This window comes from Puma concolor, chromosome D4, assembly GCF_028749965.1.
Source record: "Puma concolor isolate L17-30 chromosome D4, mPumCon1.1.hap2, whole genome shotgun sequence".
Classification (NCBI taxonomy): Eukaryota; Metazoa; Chordata; class Mammalia; order Carnivora; family Felidae; genus Puma; species Puma concolor.
The window spans coordinates 82,062,406-82,070,183 of record NC_141679.1 but is presented as its reverse complement, the minus strand read 5'-3'; positions in this window follow the sequence as shown (position 1 = coordinate 82,070,183).

Below are 7,778 nucleotides of genomic sequence, written 5' to 3'. Positions count from 1 at the left end.
TACCCCAAGGCCTTTACATTGGCTGTTCCATAGAGCCCACTCCTTCATTTGTTCTCTGTGTCTGCTCAAACGTCAGTGATCAAAAGGCCACCTGACTTCTTTCTAAAATCACAGCCCCATCATTTCCCAATCCTTCCCCTTCTTCATTTTCTTAACAGTACTTATCACTACCCAGTTTAATATATAAGTTTATTTTAGCTTTTTTTTTTTTTTCATTAGAATGTAAGTTCCATGTGAGCAGGAACTTTTATTTACTATTTGCCCAACATTTAAAACAATGCCTGGTATATATAATACATGCTCAATAAATATCTGTTGATGAAAAATCAAATGTGTGGTACTTGAGATCCAAAGGGGCTTGAGAGGCTCATCTATATGGCCCCTTCCTTGTCCAGATGGAAAAAAGAGTAACCCTAGAGACACAAAGGGACTTGGCTAGGATCACAAGGTTATCGGGAAAGCATTAAGTAGAACCCAGGCCTGCAAACACCTACTGTGGTGTTTGTTATGCTGGCAAACTGACATATCCCTTCTTTTTTGTACAGCCCACAAAGCTAAGAATGGCTTCTACATTAAAATATTGAGGAAGTGGGGCGCCTGGGTGGCGCAGTCGGTTAAGCGTCCGACTTCAGCCAGGTCACGATCTCGCGGTCCATGAGTTCGAGCCCCGCGTCGGGCTCTGGGCTGATGGCTCGGAGCCTGGAGCCTGTTTCCGATTCTGTGTCTTCCTCTCTCTCTGCCCCTCCCCCGTTCATGCTCTGTCTCTCTCTGTCCCAAAAATAAATAAACGTTGAAAAAAAAAATTAAAAAAAAAAAATAAATAAATAAATAAAATATTGAGGAAGAAGAAGAAGACTGTTTGTGACACATGAATATTATATGAATTTTGAATTTCAGTGCCTGCAAAAATAAAACTTTTATTGGAACATAGCCATGTCCTCCCACGTACGTATTGTCTGGCTGTTTTCCCACTACAGCGATCGGTTGCTGTGCCATGAATATTGTCAGTTACTCATCACATCTTTTGGGATAGAGAACTAGCCATCCATGCCTACTACCATCACCGCTGAAAAAAAATTGTGTGGGTGCAGGCTAAATCCCTTCATTGTTTTTGTTTTCTTTAATTGTATCTTTTTTTTTTTTTAAGTTTATTTACTTAGAGAGAGGAAGCACAGTGAGGGAGGGGCAGAGAGGAGAGACAGGATCCCAAACAGGCTCCGCACCATTAGCACAGAGCCGGATGTGGGGCTCAAACTCACGAACTGTGAGATCATGACCTGAGCCGAGATCAAGAGTCAGACGCTTAACCAACTGCGCCAATCAGGCACCCCTGAATCCCTTCATTGTACACGTGAGGATACTAAGGCCCAAAGAGCTTTGGCATCAGGTATGCCCCGAGTTAGACTTGTAGCTCCTGCTGTGTGAGCAGGTTAGTCCGGACCTTTCAAGTGACAGACACTACTCAGACTACCTTACGGTAAGAAATTTATTGGCTCACTGAAAAGTAACTGAAAAGTCCAGGTGTTCAAATGATAATGTCAGGAATCTATCTCTTGATTGTGTTTTCATCTGGGTTGGTTTATTCTCAGGCAGGCTCTCCGTAGTGGTCTCTAGAGAGAGACTTGAATCCCAGGTATGAAAAACAGATCTGTCGGAATTTATCCCAGGATGTGGGACTGTACCTTCCTTCTGTGTTTGGTCGTACTTGGCTAGGATTACAAATTACGTACAATGGCATTTTATTTTTAATATGTCCTGCGACCTTTGTAAGCTAGAAATAGAATATAAAATTTAGTTGTAGAAAATGAAACAAATTAAGTTTTCCTCTTCTGAAAACAGATCTCTCCCCATTGAGAAGCTTTCTGGTGGGTGACCTCATCAAAAGGCAAGTTATTCATTCTTCAGACATGCACTGACCTCTGCCATGCTCCAGGCGTGGCGGGTATAATGATGGTCAGGCACGGCCCCTGGGCACTATTACGTGCGATGATAGAGGCAAGATCTGGGAGCCGGGAGAGTGCAGAAAACAAGCACCTGACCAAGCTGGAAACGGAGGTGAGGGCACAGGCGATTTCCCGGAGGAAGCGACACCTGACCTGAGTGCTGCAGGATGTTTAAACACAAGCCAGGCAGAAGGTCTAAGCAAAATGTTGGAGGAAGAGGAACAAAGCCCATTGAAGTGAGAGCTAATCATGAGGGGAGTTAAGACACTTCCGAACACCTATACCCACAGGATGAGCCAGGTGTATGAGGCCGTCCACAGTCTGTTCCCAAACACGTTCTCCCCCTAACCAGACCCAAATGCTTGGACACCCCAAATGTCATGCAATCTGTCAGACCTTCCATGTCCTTGTTCAAGATGTACTTTCTACTTGGGACGTCCCATCTGCACACCTCCACCCCATTTGTCAAGCCTACCTAACCCTAACCCACCCTCGCTGCCCTCTAGCCAGTTAGCTGTCTTTCTGTTTCTCAATGCCTGATTCTGTTTTAGCTTGTGTCACCCATATGTTTTACAGAAACATAAATAATAATAAAATGTATATAATTCTATAATTTTAATTTTTTTTTTGAGTTTTTTCATGACTCAAAAATCATTCTCACTGAAGATAAGTTAGCCTCAGGGACAAGTTGCTTTCCCCTGAACATGAAAAGGAAACAAATCGACTCTCTTCTGTATGTGGAGTTAATCCTCGATGCTGTAGAAATCTCAGCTCCCCTGGCTTCAGAGACATCCCTGCACTGACGTCTCCGAAGTTCCTTTCTGCAGCTCCAGCCCGTCTTCTGAACCACAGACCTAACATCCAGGTCACCCCTGGGCACTTCAACCTGCACGGTCCCCTGGCACATTGAACCCAGACTGAGTTGGTTATTCTCCCTTGCCCCTCTCCAGTCACTCCTGTGTCCCATGCCTTTGGGAACAACATAATAAATAAAAAATTAGGAAATCGTGAGTTATCTTTGACATTTTCCACTTCCCCACCCCCCCATCCTATCTCCTAGATGATCAACTTTACATATTAGTTATAGATGGCATTATATAGACTCATATTGCATATGTGTAGCATATGTACATATATATGTATCATATATACAATGGTATGTGTATCATTATGTATTATATATAACATGCTTCTATATAGCATCATATATAGCTTTGCTATATAAATATTATTTAGGAGACTGGATGTGTTATATATAGTTATAAATGTATATAACATGATCATATATAACATACTAAAGTGATATGAAACAATTATCTTTTCGTTATATATATATATATATATATATATATATATATATATATATATATATATATATATATATTTTCTTTCTTGTCTTTGCAGCTCCCTCCTCAGCCCTCCCTTAGGTTACTGTAGTATCTTAAGGACTCTGTGGAGGACTCGGTCCCTTCAAATCTATCCTCAAGCCCCTGCTTCAGTCATCTCTCCAAACCCCCAATTTGGCCATGTCATCTTCATACTTAAAAGCCTTTTCTTTTTTTAAGTTTATTTATCTTGAGAGAGAGCACACGGAAGAGGCAGAGAGAGAGGAAAACAGAGCATCCCAAGCAGGCTCCACACCATTGGCACGGAGCCTGATGATGCGGGGCTCAAACCCATGAACCATGAGATCATGACCTGAGCTGAAGTCAGGTGCTTGATCAACTGAGCCACCCAGGCGCCCCCACGCTTAAAAGCCTTTGATGGCCCCTCACGGTTTATATCTTAAAGTTGAGGTCCTTTAAATGCTGCACAAGGCTTATCCCCGTCTAGCTTGTTCTTAAGCCCTATTCACCCTCTGCTGGAAAAAGTTTAACAGGAGAGATTTACTTCCAAATAGCGTGGCCAGGGCAAAATTCCGGGAGAAGGGAACATCTAGCCCCTTGAGGACTCCCCACCTAACTAGCACTTTCTGTGCCCTCGTGACACTGTTCTTAGCGATGATGATGGCACTGGGTGACCGGGTGCTTGCTGGATGCCAGGCCAGTGCCAAGCTTTTAACTTGTAGATGTATCTTGCTCTTGTGGGCTCGTCACAGCTCATCTGGGTTCTCCGTCAATGCCTAGTTTATGGACGAGGCAACTGAGGCTCATAGAGTTTGTCACTTGCCTTGGGTCCCGCAACCAATGTATATTAGAGTCAGGTATCAAGTCAGGCTACCTGACTCCAAACCCAGCGTCCCTAACCACCGTACCTCACCGCGTCTGCAGAGACAGGATGCTGTTTTCTGCACAGTTTGGCTGGCGGGTGCTTTGCTTTCCAGATGAACCCAAAGTCCTCACCCAGCACCGAGCCCTCCACGGTCTGGCTCCTCTAACCCTTGTACCCCCACAGCCTCATCTAGCAAACCGTTCGCTGGGCACCCCTTCTCCATCCTGACCCAGCTCCCCTCAGAGCTGGGGATCGTGCCTGCATCACAATCCCTCACCTTTTAGGACTTCGCTCAAAGGTCGCCTCCTCCAGGACACCTTTCCTGGCATGCCTACCCTGTAAGCCGGGTGAAATGCCCCTCCTGTGCCACCCTCTGTGTATTGCCTGCCCTGTCACACTGCAGATGCCAGCTGTTTTCTCTCCTGATAGACTGGGTTCCTTGTGGGCAGGGACCAGAATGGTTCACTCGGTGTCTCCAGTGCCTGGCCTGGCAAGGAGTAAGTGCGTGATTATCACCTGCTGACCTGAATTCACGCCGTGAATGTCAGAACCGGGAGGGGACTTCAGGTGACTTTAGTTGCTCACACTTGTACACTTGACATCTAAAATGCGATCATTTCCTTTACTTCTCTGAGATTGATATTATCCCCGTAGGTGAGAAAACTGAGGTTCAGTTAAATGACTTTTCCAAGTTCACCCAGCCAGGAAGTGGCCAGACTGACACTGACCTTGGGTCTATCCGACTCCAGGGCTAGTGCTCCTTCCATCACTTCCCCAATGAGCTGATTCAAATGACACACACATTTACTAATGAGGACACTGAGGCCGGCGGTGGCAAATCGCTTGCCCAGGTCAAGCAGTCCATAGCCCATTCTGTGGTCTTTCCTCTACTCAAGCAGGAAATGCCCAGGAAGGTGACAAGGTGAGGACAGGGTCCTGAGCTGGGAAAGGGTGTACTGCCTGTGTCTCTTCCCATTGCTCATTTCCCATGTGTCAAACCCGAATGTTTAAATCTCGTATTTAGTATTTACTCTGCAATGGCTTTCATCTAACTTCCTCCCTTGCTCACCAATTTAGCTGTCAGAGTAAATAAATGTGAAGCTGGGTCTCTAGCTTCCCCCCACCCTCCCTCTGGCTCACATTACCTTCCTAAAATTACACCCCAGTGGGGCGGAGCCGCTGCTGGGGGTGGCGGGGGGGGGGGGCCCTCCCATGAATTCCCCAGTTACTATTGAAGCCTCTTTTTAAACACAAACCTTGGATCAGGTGGAGAAGGATGGAAAAATTCACCTCGGAGGATGAGATGATTAGATCCTGTTTAGTGAGCAGGAGAAAGAATAAGGTGAAGACTAGATGACATTGTACCTGCAGGATACTTCTGACGACGTGCATGCACGATGCCGATGACATCGTATATACAGACTCCCCATGACCTTATACCGTAAGGCATTTATACAGTGCCAGAAACCGAGGCAACACTTTTAAAATATTAGTTTTTAATAGATGGTTAATTGTCACTACGATCCTGAGAGATAAGTGTTGGTATCTCTATTTTGCAAGTAAGGAAACTGAGGCTCAGAGAAGCCAAGTGACTTGCCCACAGTCTCCTGTAGGAAGAAATCCAGTATCCCAATGGAATGCACTGAATTTGCTAATCCTAATTTTGCCGAGGTCACTCCTATATGGACTCTTTTCCCTGCTGGAGTCGGGAGTTGTTAGAAGAGAGATTTCTTTTCCAAAGTAAGTTCACTTGTGTTCCTTTTTGAAGTCGGGCAAGCCTTGACTTGGGTTGGAATATTGGCTCTGAAGCTCCCTTAGGTAAGTTATTCAGAAGAATATTCGATTATTTGGTTGATGTATGCCCTGCCATCCTCCATAAAAAAGAAAAACTGATATGGCATCTGGTAGAATGACGACTGGAAGATGTAGCCCGTCCGGTAATGACAGGAACCCTTTCACATGGATCATTTGCTCAATTTTCACACGCATAAGAAGTGGACTCTGTTGTCATCCCCACTTTGCAGATGAGGAAGTTGAGGCTGAACCAGGGACTGAATGCCTGGTCCAGAGTCACCCGGTATTAAGGGGCAATGCTAAGGCTGGCATCACAGCAGTCTGGCTCCAGAGTCTCTGTTTCTCACTATTGAGGTTAACGCCTCTTATTCCAGTAGTGATTTTCTGAGCACCTAATCTGAATTCAGGAGCAGAAGTGCAGAGTAGGTAAGAGTTTGGGTTCTGGAGTCTGAGCGCTAGAGCTCGAGGTGGGGCTCCTGTAAGCTTGTTTCCTCAGGTATAAAGTAAGTATAACAGGGGCACCTGGCTGGCTCAGTCCGAAGAGCATGTGACTCTTGATCTCAGGGTGGTGAGTTCGAGCTCCATGTTAGGCACGGACGGTACTTTAAAAAAATAAGTACAGGGGCGCCTAGGTGGCTCAGTTAGTTGAGTGTCTGACTCTTGATTTCGGCTCAGGTCAGGATCTCGAAGTTCGTGGGATAGAGCCCCGCAAGGGGCTCTGCACTGACAGCACGGAACCTGCTTGGGATTCTCTCTCTCTCCCTCTCTCTCTGCCCCTCCCCCACTGGCACTTTCTCTCTCTCTCTCTCTCTCTCTCTCTCTCTCTCTCTCTAAAAAATAAATAAACATTTGAAAAAAATAAGTATGGGGCACCTGGGTGGCTCAGTCAGTTAAACATCCGACTTCAGCTCAGGTCATGATCTCGCGGTCCGTGAGTTCGAGCCCCGCGTCGGGCTCTGTGCTGACAGCTCAGAGCCTGGAGCCCGTTTCAGATTCTGTGTCTCCCCTCTCTCTCTGACCCTCCCCCGTTCATGCTGTCTCTCCCTGTCTCAAAAATAAAATAAACGTTAAAAAATATTAAAAAAATAAGTATAATAACAATCTCCTTGTGGGGTTGCTGCAAGGGCTGAAGAGAATAATATAGTAGCTGAGTTTATTACTCAAAAAGATAATAAACCAAAAAGTAACTGAGAGAGAGGAAGTTGTTCATCTGACATTATGTGGATGCCTGAGGGTACACGTGTATGCGTGTACACCTGTGTGTATATGACAAACCTCACTAGCTTGCACATTGCCATGGAGCTCTTTGTATAAAAGAGGAGGGTTCAGAGAGAAACTTTTCACTCTGAATTTCTGTGCCTGAGAGTAATAAATGACTAGGAGGGGGTGAGAGGTGCCATTGGCTGGGGCTGGGGCTGATTCTGTGTATCTTGGTGTCTGTAAAGAAACCGTATTTGTATCTTTCAGGGATACAGGTGTGGGTCTTCAGTATGACATTGCCTGCCATTTGTGCCTATGTGTGTGCATGACTGAGGCTGAAACTATTGGGAATCCTGTGTCTGCAGAGTTATATACGCTGTTTCTGCCTATAAATGGTTATCTCACCAGCTGTAGGGATGTGTGTATCTGTGGGTGTCTGAGTAAAGGACAGGAGGCTTTACACGGGTTTGGAGCTATGTAGGTGTAAAAACAGTTGTGTGGGGTGCACATTTGTAAATGAGGGCAATTAGGGGTGTGATGGAACGCGTGATGGCTTGGAGGTGGGGTGTTGCACTGTCTATAGGGTCGGATCTAAGTCTGAGTGTGCATTTTCTTTCCAAGAATGATGCA